At 44.2% G+C, this 12,617-nt stretch overlaps 1 protein-coding gene across 5 annotated transcripts in view; it reads left to right on the plus strand.

Annotated features, from left to right (window-relative positions):
• The first annotated feature begins 11,122 nt into the window (after positions 1–11,122).
• LOC134908936 (cytochrome P450 2K6-like) overlaps positions 11,123–12,617 on the plus strand; it is a 90,770-nt gene continuing 89,275 nt past the window's right edge. The window contains exons 1-2 of one of the 5 annotated variants that reach the window (XM_063915199.1): positions 11,123–11,187; positions 12,270–12,382. The gene's annotated coding sequence lies outside the window, so the exon portion shown is untranslated. Of the gene's footprint in view, positions 11,188–11,222; positions 11,315–11,837; positions 11,909–11,946; positions 12,176–12,269; positions 12,383–12,617 lie in introns of those variants that run through there. The other 4 variants (XM_063915195.1, XM_063915197.1, XM_063915196.1 and 1 more) reach the window with 4 other exon arrangements.

Genomic DNA, 12,617 nt, shown 5'->3' on the forward strand with positions numbered 1-12,617 from the left:
CACTCTCAGGTTGAAAAGACTGTAAACAATCATGTAAGGCTTGTGAGAAAATACTTGGACTGTCAATGAAACCTTGTGGTAAGCGAGTCCAGGTGTATTGAACTCCTCTGTATGTGAACGCAAACAAATATTGGCTGTCAGGGTGCAGAGGTACCGAGAAGAAGGCGGAGCAGAGGTCAATTACAGTGAAAAATTTCACAGTGGGAGGGATTTGCATAAGGATGACAGCTCGATTTGGCACTACGGGGAACTGACTCAACTATTTTGTTAATCCCCCTTAGATCCTGCACTAGCCTGTAACCCCTCCCCCCACTCTTTTTAACAGGGAAGATGGGACTATTGGCAGTGCTGGATGTTCTTACCAGAATGCCCTGTTGTAGCAAGCGCTCTATTACGGGGTACACTCCTAACTCCACCTCTGGCTTCAGAGGGTATTGTGGGATTTTTGGAGCTATCCTACCATCTTTTACTTGCACAACTACTGGAGCTACGTTTGCCATTAATCCAGTGTCTTGTCCATCTTTAGTCCAAAGTGACTCTGGTATTTGGGATGTCATTTCTTCTACCTGGGATGGACTCCTATTTATCATAACAGTATGTGACATTAATTTTGATGGGGAGTCTAGCATATCTTGTACTTCCTGAGCGTGGTTCTCAGGTATGTCTAGGAATACACCTTCAGGAGTACAATATATGACGCACCCCATTTTACACAATAAATCTCTTCCCAGGAGATTAGTCGGTGCCGATGCAGCCAGCAAAAAGGAATGCTTGGTATGCAACGGCCCTATTGTAATCTCTGCTGGTTTGCTAACAGGGTAGTGCTGTACTACTCCCGTTACTCCCATGGCTGGAATTGTCTTACCAGTGGTTCTCATGCCCACTGTCAAATTTATCACTGATTTGGCCGCCCCCGTATCTACAAGGAAATTTAATGGTTTACCAGCTACATCAATTGTGACCTCGGGTTCACTTCCAAGACTCGCAATTAATTTCACTGGCTGCAGATTACAGGTATGGCCACACCCCTATTGGGTATGGTGACCCCCCTGAATCGCACTTGCAGCAATTACTTGTGGTGGGGGTAGATGGGAACTATCAGAGATTTGCCAGTCTCTTCTTGGGGGATACCTTTTTGTTTCCCCTGCATGTGGCTCATAGCTCTGCTTCTGCGGTCCTTGATCCCAATGTCTCGTAATAGGTCGTTGTCTAGGGGGTTGATATGAATTTTGTATTTGTCTTGTTTTACAATCACGTGCCATGTGTCCCTCTCTGTGGCAACAATAACATTTTATACCTCTTGACTTACCCACAGGGGTCACAGTTCTGGGCTGAGGTGGCCTGGTAGTAAGGGCCTGTATGCTCACAGCCATTAACTTATCACTCTGTGACTCCCTGTGTCTGATGGTATTCCGATCATGCCCAGCAGCAGCCTCTCCCAATGCATCCACCGACATACCTCTCCAATCAGGCCTAGTGGTTTGTATTCTATTCCTTAAAACCTCTTTTAACCCATCCATTAATACAGAGACAGCTACTTCCCTGTGGTGTACATTAGTTTTAATGTCATCTATACCAGTGTACCTAGCCATATCCTGCAGAGCCCGGTGAAAATACTCTGGTGTGGATTCACCTTCTTTTTGTTTTATTGTAAAGATTTTATTCCACTTTACTACTGCAGGAAAATATACTCCTAACTGTAAGTTGATTCTCTTTACATTATCCTGATTATACTCGTCTGTTAGTGGTACTTCCTCATCTAACTTGCAATCAGCGATAAACTTTAACGAATCAACATTGGGGGGTAAACATGCCCTCAAAACTGTCCTCCAGTCTTTGTTATTTGGCTCTGCAGACTTTCCTAGCTTTCTAATATACTTTTGACATGCAACTAAATCTTTCCTAGGATCAGGGAATTCAGACATCATTGATCTTAATTCTGCTCGGGAAAAGGGACAGTGCATGGCGATGTTCCTGACAGGAGTTGCTCCTGAAGTGTCAGTTTTCCCATTTGGCACTGCTATTACCCTAACTGGATTAAGTCCCACAACATCATTCTGAGTAGATTCTACAACATGTGGTGAAATGGTTTCAGCATAGTGTATGGTGCCGTAGTTACCAGTCGATACGACCTCACCTGTCCCTCCGCTAGGGGCCTTTGATACTAATCTTATGGGTTGGGTCGTGCCCACGGTTGTTTCTGCTATGGTGGCTGCTAGGGAGAGTGCTGATATTGTTGTGGGCTCATCCTCTTGGTCACAATCCTGGGGAGAGTTCAAAACAGGGTACAACTTGCACGGATTAGTTTTAGCATTAATTACTTTGGTTACATTATCTTTAACGTCTATACATTTATCATAACCCTGTGTGCCATTCTCTGCAACCAATTTCTCTCCAGGTATGTATGGTGGTGGGGGTGCAGTGGCTATCAGTTTCCTGATAGGGTTAGATCCAGTGGCTTGCGCCAACCCCCTTTGTATTTCACCTTCCTGTTGCCACAATGTTAAATAGTCATAATGTCTAATACGCCTTTTTGAAGATTTAATCAGGCAAACTCTTCTCCTTAAATTCTGTAATACTTCTGGGTTAAAACTACCTACCCGGGGAAACTTCTCCCCGTCATGCACAGTCATCCTTTCCCATTCATTGCACAACATCTCTGTGTGATGACCATATTTCTCACACATGATATACCTTGCCGACCCGATTGGTCGGTTTACCAAATCAACCTGAACCTCGGTTGATCGCCCCTTACCTGAACAACTGGCCCCCATCTTTGCAGGTGCTGCTTTCACTACCTCTGACTTCAAATCAGGGTCTTCGGCAACCCTTACAAAAACCAAGATGTCCGGGGTAAGGCTGCGGTGGGGGTTTTGCCTCGAGGTCCGCCCACTTAACTCCGCCCACGCTGGCCAATACAGCGACCAAAGTTCCCAGAGGTTCCGTACCCAACCTAGGGCCCCTATGAACGTCTACTTGCTCGGGCGTGTGGGAGTATGTTACCCTCCCCAGCAAGTATCAGTCGTTGGAATGTCCCTGAGTGATCAGGCTACTTCCCTTAAAATAAAAAAATTACACAAATCACGTTAACAATGTGCAAGTAGCGTTCTTATGAATATTCAAGACACGCTAATGTACACAATCACATGCGGTACAATCGTATCTGCACACAAGCAACTAATCTTATGTGCGGAACGATCAGTGGAATCGAAAATTTCGGCTGCGAATTCCTTCAGCAATGAGCTTAGTTGGCCTATATGGGTCTCGCACCAACCCTCTTCGGTTGTGCTCTCTACTTCTAGTCTGCTGTACCTGAACCTCCTGGTCCTTGACCTCCTGGTCTGTTATGTACAGCAGACTCTACTGCTCATAATATGTCGAGACTAACAAGGGACGCCTCCCAAGCCACCCCACGCTATCACTCTCGCTGGTGTACCTCTTTCTAATGGCTTATGGTTCCCACGTCCGTAAAAAGAGAGAAATCTTATATATACACACTCTTACATTCGAACACTCTTATTTCTGTACAGAATTCCTTTCATTCGGTATTAGCCTAACCCAGAAGAATTGCAACAGAGAAGGTTTTTCTTTTAACTTTAACTTTTTTGGATTTGAGATAGATTTGCGTTATTATCTCGTTACTTCCTTATCGCCTACTAAAACAATACTATCGTGCGGTTTGTATTATGTGGGCGTATCCGTACGCTCCGTTGCGTAATATACGCTCCGTGCGTCGACCCTTGCGTTGCGTACGCCCTGCCCTTGTAAGGACACGTGTACACAGACCAAGTACGTCCACAGTAACACACTACACGTTTATCAATGTAAATGATCTTTAACTGTAATCATTCACTGGACACCACCCAAATCTCCCTTGTATTTCTAGGCGAGACTGTGTGCGTGCCTTTTACAATTATTCCCTTAAATATTACTTTTTATCTTTTAACTATTAATAACAACAAATCTCTCAGCACGTTATCACTGGTATGTGGCAATCAGGAGAATGATATACGGACAAATACTACTAAACAAGAAATACAGGTGTGTGTGCTTATGCGTACGTACGCAAAACAGAAACTAAACAGTTTTAAAAGACAATAACGTACTGTTCTTACCTTCCGGTTCCGGATTCCCTCATCACTCCTTACTAAGCGAAGCAGACGCTTATCTGGTCAGCACTGCAAGGGATACCACCTTCCCGCCATTTGCTGACCGATAATGTCTGCTAAAGTTACCTAGTGCAGATATGTGAAGAGCGGCCGAGCCCCCAATTGATAAAGCCTACAGATTTACCCTATATTAAACACTATAAAAGGTTAAGAGACACAGTACGCAATTGGCGCACAAGGTACCGTAAGGGTACGCCCTTAGCGTAGCGGACGCTGTATCGGGAGCGAGCCGCTCGAGCGATACAAACGCTCGCGAGAATACGCTGTTGGTATCAAGCACACCATAGGCTGCCGATTACCGTAATGATACGCTACCAGCGTAGCGGACGCTTGAGACCACGAGGAGATCACAAGCGGCGCCGACACTCACAGAATTAAACCTTAATAACTATACCTTAAAGAATGTACTTATACTGTAAACCTTTATGCAGTGATAATGTGTAGATGCAACGCAATGTAACCTTGTTAGTTTAAAAGCTGTATGAGCGACTGAGACGCTCAGAGAACCCTTAGAAATATAATAAACACTCAAATACCGGTCTAAGGTTCTAACACCTTTAAGAGAGAGAATGAACGTTCAATTGCAAAAGAATATACAGTACAGTTTATACACTACCAGGCTAACATAAATATCTAACAGAATTACTACACGTTAAAATACAATAGCAACACTATTACATTTAAGGGGAAGGAGAGAGAGAATGGCTTACAACAAATAGGAGGTAAAATGGCTGCAGAGAACTTACACACAAGGGGAAACAATCGCAAGCGCCTTCCTGGATATCCAGCTCCCGATTATCAGTGATGAGAACCGTTGAGAAGAGTAGCGTAGAGCTGGCCCAGGTCGGCTTGTCTTTATATACACTTACACACAGTACAGTACAATGGTCCCTACATTCTTATTGTTCATTGGACACAGGAATCCGTCTCCGCATTATAACAAAAGGTCATAGGTTGGTTCATACAGGTGGGCTGTGACTATTTCAAACTGCTCAGGTGGGAGGGGAACTCAGGTTTGCTGCCGCATGGGTAATAAACTGCAAATATAGTAAATGTCCATAAACTTCATATACACACGAGCGATTAATCCGTTTCTAACCAACACCGGAATATTGCTAATTATATACCCTTCCGATGGATACTAAACACCACTGTGTAACCCCTGTCTGACCCTTCGTATCAAACAAAGAGGGATCTCTCTGTCCCTGAACATGCTACATTAACTAAACTTTCAGATTCTATCAACGGGACCATAATCTACAAAATACATTATATGACTAAAATATGTAACGATTGAGTCACCCGCTAGACGCACACAAACTCTACCATAAATGCACATACCGTGCGCCTGCGAGTATATGCACGCACGGGAGGGCTCATGCACGTGCAGCGGGCACACGCATGAGGTGCATATATGGCAATGTGCAGCGTGATATTTTTCTGACTTTGACAATATATATATATATATATATATATATATATATATGGGATGCAGTTAAAATGCCGGCTGTCGGGATCCCGCCGTTCAGGAGACCGACGCCGGAATCCCGACATCCACAGGGTATTCCACTCGGTTGGTGGGTCCAAGCCACTAACCGAGTGGGAATATAACATGTGGCGAGCGAAGTGAGCCACCGGGCTCGAAGCGTGGCGAGTGCAGCGAGCTCATGAGGGGACTCGCTGCCTCGCTTCCAACAGACAGGACGCTGCTGTCGGTATACTGACAGATGGCATCCCGTGTACTGTACCTGTAAAACATACAGATTCCATATATATACATATATACAGTACAGTATATAGTGTATATATATATATATATATATATATATATACTCTCATGGGTGGCATGTACTAAAGGGAAAATGCGATAAAGCCCCCATTTTCAGGGTTTTATCGCATTTTCGTATATGTACTAACACCCGTCCGCTACGTTTTCGCCCATGAGGGTATTCTCCATTCTGTATCAGCAATTTCCAGTGGTGCTTATCCTGTATACACTCCCAAAGCTCCACAAGAACCCGCTACAACCGCCGGGTAGACCTATTATCTCCGCCAGGGACTCCATGTACCAGCCGGTCTCACGCCTATTGGATCATATCCTCCAACCATTGCTCCCTCGGAAAAAAGTATTCCTGAAGGACACTACAAGCTTTCTCAAGTTACTTACCAGCTTTCAGGTGCTGCCTCCCAGCACATTATTATGCTGCTTGGATGTTTGCAGCCTTTACACGTCTATACCGCATGATGAAGGACTTGATGCGGTGAAGTTGTTCTTAAGTGAACATCTATCCACTACTGTATTTGATCAAGAGTTATTTCTTCAACTATTATCTCTGACTTTACATCGGATTTTTTTCCTCTACGATGGTAAATTCTATCGCCAAGAACAGGGCTGTGCAATGGGATCTTCAGTCGCACCATCATATGCGAATATATATATGTTTGCGCAAGAGGAGAAATTGTTCTTCGCTGATGAGAACATCTCGCAACATATATTATTATACACCCGCTACATCGATGACGTGTTTATGCTTTGGTCAGGTGGTGCATGTCTATTTGAAGAATTGATGACATCCATTAATGCACTGAATAATTCCATCAGATTTACATATACACACAGTGAGGAATCTGCCCAATTCCTTGATGTGATGGTACATGTCAAGGATGGTTTTTTGTCTACTGAGATTTACTACAAACCCACGGACAGAAATACAATCTTGGCTGCAGCTAGCCACCACCCTGAAGCCCTCAAAAAGGGATTGCCATTCTCCCAAATGGTGAGGGTGGCTAGAATAACCAGTGATGCTAAACTTGTGCCCAAGCATCTGGATGATTTAATCAACAAATTTGTAGCACATGGGTATGATGAGAAGGAATTACTATGTATAAAACATAAAGTCCTGGCATTGCAACGTGAAGATTTAATGGGTGTTAAGGTCAAGGAGAGTAAAAAAATTCTCCCATGGTCCAGCGATTAGACTACAGCCAGCCCCATCATTAGACGCGCCTCTCAAGCCCTGTGGCCCATTGTGAAGTCGGATAAAGACCTGCCGTGTTTGAAAGAAATCCGGCCGGTGGCGGCTTTCAGACGGGGACGTAACTTAAGAAGTTTTCTGGTCCATACGGATATCACCGGGAGGAATATGCCCAAAGACCCAAATGTCTACTTTAAAGCTCCAGGATGCTATAAATGTACACAATGTGAAACCTGTAAATTTATGATCAGCACTAAGACTTTTAAACATCCTCATAATGAGCGGGTTTATAATATTGGACATGTGTTAACTTGTACTACCACGCATGTCGTGTACATTATAGTATGCCCGTGTGGCTTCTATTATGTGGGTTAAACCATCAGAAAATTTCGTGAGTGGATGGCCTTGCATAGATCTGCCATTAAGGCAGCTCTTTCAGGCAAGGAAATTGAACAACCGGTGGCGAGACATTTTAAAGTACAGGGTCATGATTTAGCTTCTTTAAGATACTTTATTATTGATCACGTGAAGGAATCGATCAGAGGTGGAGATAGATCTAGGAAATTATTGAACCTAGAAACCAGCTGGATCTTCAGGTTGAATTCAGTCCATCCGCATGGCCTGAATGAAAAAATTAACTGGAATACTCTAGTCTAATTTTCCCTTGGCTAACATAATTATGTATATTGGTCTGATTAATCAGTTTAATTGTATTACCTGACAGGGAGTTACAACATGTTTTTTTGGCAGATGGTGATTTGCATGCTCTTTCCCTAACAGAGGTCATGGTGTTATGGATATACATCTAGTTAAATATTATGCATGCACTTCATGTTGTTAATTTTTTTAATTTTACTGTCACATAGGTGAGGGTTTGGAGCTAGCAGCTGCAGCTACTGCTATCCCCGAACACCCTGTCAGACTCTCAGCATCTATAGTGTGGACATCGTGACGGCAAGGGACGCGCTGCACCGCCTGGATGTATTGGCGGTGCCATAGCAACAGGTGGAACGTAGGCCTGACTTCCGTCGTCAGGTGGACCGCATGGACCGGAAGTTCGGCTGCAAGCAGCGGAAGCACTCAGGGACGCAGACGCCGGCGGGAGCTGCTTGTGCACTTGATGGTGTGGTATTTAGAGGGGAAGTTTTTCTTTGTTCTTGTTATGTCTGTTTGCGCTGTAATGTATTCTTGAGAAAGGGGGTTGCACCCCGAAACGTCGAACTCAATGCAGCTTTCTGCATTTATATATTCAAGCCTCTGAGTGCCATCTATTTACCTGGGATTCTGCATTATTTATTTTGATGGAGCACCTGAGCCTGTTTGATTTGAGTATTTGAGTGCCGGCTGGTTGTGGTGAATATGTATAATATATATATATATATATATATATATATATATATATATATCAATCATGCAATATAAATATAAGGTGGTATACATACCACCAGGGACTGGTAGCAGGAGTTCTGTGAGGAGGGAGGGAGCAGTTGTGGCAGAGCTTCCATAGCCAGCAGCTCCCCCCGGACTTTCCCTATGCACTGCAGAGAGCTACGTGCTGTAGCTTTCTGCTGCTGCTGCAGCAGTTCCGGGTCGCGATCGCAGCTTTTGCTGAGACGGAGACAATGCTATCTCCGTCTCAGTAATAAAACATTTGGCTCATCAGCGGGGGTTTCCAGATACTCGGAAACCCCCTCTGCGTGCGCTACTGGGCAGAGGAGGCATTGGCTAGTACCAGAGCCAGATTTACACACAATATATGAGCCCAAGGGTGCATGTGGGCAACATTATACACAGGTGCAGCAGTATATACTCCTGGAAATTTGGTGAGATTTTATCAGAGATGTGCGCACAAAGTGATTGCCCCTTTAAAAAAATATTCATGTTCAGACAGCATCACACGCGGCCGCCAAACTCGGGCTTCATTACATCTGGCCCCATATCTCTCCTTACCACACCCTCATACTCACCCCTACCACCTACAATGCCATCCCTCCCATGTCCCCTTCTGGCAGCTGCCCATACATTCTGATTTGTTGTTTTTTCCTTTTTCTGTTCAATTTTTTCTCACAGTATATTATCTTCTACATATTACTTATTACTACCTACTGTAACCTGTGTAGTGCAGCCAAGATGGCTGCCACTTCTGGTACTCTTCTGTGTAGGATGGACAACGTATGCATCTGATGATTTTGTAAGGATCATATAATAATAATAATAATAATAATAATAATTTTACTTATATAGCAATCTTTCTGCAATAGGACTCAGGCAATATATCACACTTAAGTATTTTGTAGCTGACCCATTATGTGTCCTATTTTGCAGGCATTGCTTAATTCACATAGCGTAACCTACTGTATGCAGTGCGCCCAAGATGGCTGCCCCTGGTACATTCATAGTTAGGTTGAGTAATTCTTTGTACTGATGACCCAAAATGGCTGCATCACCTCAGTATTTGTGTTCATGGTTTCTATATAGTCTGCAAATCTGATCCTCTGTATTATATTCATGGTTTGTCTAACGTGCTGTGAGTCCTTTTGGAGAAAAGCACTATGCAAACAAAATTACTATTATTATTATTATTATTATTATTATCCATTTGTAATGTTTAGAATAAAATTGTATTTAAACATATTGGGTGATATTCAATTGACTTTCGAGCCCAATATCCCATCTAATGTGACGGGAGATTATGGGGGTGATATTCAGTAATTAGGAGTTGTCACCCTGATTGCGCCCATAGATTAGGGCCTAATTCAGTAAGGATAGTAAATTCTGCTAATTAGCATAATTTGCTATCCTTTGGATCGCATGATGGGAGCCGCCCATCGCAGGGCAAGGCCACCCAGCATGCTGACCGATCCCCCCCCCCCACCTTCAACAAGCAGAAACTGCAACTGCATTGCAATTTCTGCTTGTTAGCAGAAATAGAGGAAGCCTCCTGCCGGCGCGGCAGAAGGCATGCCGCCATCTTCCCAATCGTCGTGGCTGCGTGTGACGTCATGCAGCCACCCCGATCACGCCCCCGTTCATGCTGCACCGCCCACCGTTTGTCCGGCTCCGCCCCTGCAACTCTCTGTCTCCTCCCTGGAAATGGAGCGTTGCCCGCACCCCCCACCCACCCACGACCGCCTTTGCCTGATCGACAGGTAGAGGCAATCGCATCTTCTGCGGCCCCACCGCAAAAAATGCAGGCGCAGGATGGGCGCTGCGCATGCGCCCACAGCTTTTTATCAATAATTCCAGTTGGATCGCACACTGCGATACAAACCTGAATTAGGCCCTAAACCAGACCAAAGTTCTGGCTGCGACCGCGAAAAGTGCAGTGACCCAAACGGGTCACTTTTTCCGCATTTTAGCTTGCCACCCCTGGGGGGTGCAAGCTGAAATGCAGATGCCGGCAGCCAACTTGCCCAAATGGAGCTACAATCATAGCCAGTACGGCAGGTGTAATGGTTAGCATTACTGCCTCACAGCACTGAGGTCATGGGTTCGATTCCCACCATGGCCCTAACTGTGTGGAGTTTGTATATTCTCCCCATACTTGCGTGGGTTTCCTCCGGGTACTCCGGTTTCCTCCCACAATCCAAAAATATACTGGTAGGTTAATTGGGTCCCAACAAAAATTAACCCTAACTTGAATGTGTGTGTGTGTGTGTGTGTACATGTGATAGGGAATATAGATTGTAAGCTCCACTGGGGCAGGGACTGATGTGAATGGGCAAATATTCTCTGTACAGCACTGCGGAATATGTGTGCGCTATATAAATAACTGGTGATAATAATAATAATAATAATAATAATAGCCAGATTAAGGGGGGGGGGGGGCAGAGCATACTGTACCCCGGGCCCCCCTGTCAGGGGTCCCCCTGGCCGGAGCACAGTGACGTCACTAGCTTTCCTTTTTGTGCAGAAGCAGAACCAGGCAGCAAGAATGTGAGCAGGACAGTATGCAGTGCAGGCAGAGTCACAGAAGTAACAGGTTTCATGAGACACCGACGGAGCTTCCCAACCAGAGGAGAGCTAGAAAGGAGGAGAGAGCTGTAAGTGACCAAGGGATCTCAGCTTCTTCTCCTCCCCGCCTGGGTCCTTTGTAACATGTTATGTAATGAGAGCATTTGGGTCTAGAGAGAGACACACAGAGAGTCCTCCTGATTCCTGTCCTAGTGTGTAAGTAGTACAGAGGCTGCTGCTATTCTACATGTGACACCATAGATCAGGCATTCCCAACCACGGTCCTCAAGGCACACGAACAGTGTAGGTTTTAGTGGTATCCAGGCTTCAGCACAGGTGACTTAATTAGTAGCTCAGTTATTTTGATTTAACCATCTGTGCTGCAGCCTGGATAGCACTAAAACCTGCACTGTTAGTGTGCCTTGAGGACCGTGGTTGGGAATGCTTGCCATAGATGATAGATTTTATTTTTCTATGTGTATTTTAAGGTTGTTTAAGTTGTCTTTGTTCCACTACAAGAAAACTTTATAAAGTAGTTGTCTCTCAATTAGGAGGAGCTATAAACAGTACCCAGGCATTATTAAACTATTTGTTTAAATCTAATATACAGTACACCATTGATTTAAATGTAATATAAACAATCCATACCTCCCAACAGGAACCATTCCAGGAGTGACAAAATGCTCTCTACCTGGACTTCCCTCTTAATTTATAATTACGAAGTTCAACACAGGTGACACCAATCCTATATTAAGAGGGAAGTCCAGATAGAGAGCATTTTGTCCCTCTTGGAATAGGTCATGTTGGGAGGTACTGTATGCACAATCTAATATACACCGCCTTCCACCAGGGTCCCCCTGTCTTATGTGCCCCAGGCACCCCTAAGGCTTCATCCGGCCCTGGCTACAATTGAATAGCTACGTTTGGGCACCATCTGGTGGCTGACAGTGGGAAAAGACATGAATCTCGTCCCCTGTGTTGCAGGCGAGGAAATTACTGCATATAAATGTCCGTATAATACAGCAGCTTGAACAGCAAACCGTAATACACAAATGTATATAATAATATACCACAGTAGTAAGTGGAGCATGGATGTGCCTTGTACAGTAATGTATAAACATACAGATACTTGGTTGTGTTGCATGATGTAATATGTCCTTTGATCCCTCAGCAAGCGGAAGAACAGGAAAAGCCATATAATGTGGAACAGCTGAAACTGAGTCTCCGAGTCTACAGAAATATCCCGGCAAGTTTTCTGCAGCTGTGTACTGTGCAGCATTTAAGGTAAGATGTTAGTATATAGAGAGAAAGTTCTGTGTTGTTTTTGAAAGTAAAATAAAAAATCCTCTAAGTGTTTCTATATATTGGCAGGAATTAAGAGTTTTGGCTAGATGTTTACATTTGTTATGCAGCTACGCTATAATAGAAAGATTGAGCAATGGGCTGATTTACCTGCAGGAATTCACTTCTTCACAATCTGCCCTATTAGGAACAACTACTGTATCTTCATTTATTGGTT

This window comes from Pseudophryne corroboree, chromosome 4 (assembly GCF_028390025.1).
Source record: "Pseudophryne corroboree isolate aPseCor3 chromosome 4, aPseCor3.hap2, whole genome shotgun sequence".
Taxonomy (NCBI): domain Eukaryota; kingdom Metazoa; phylum Chordata; class Amphibia; order Anura; family Myobatrachidae; genus Pseudophryne; species Pseudophryne corroboree.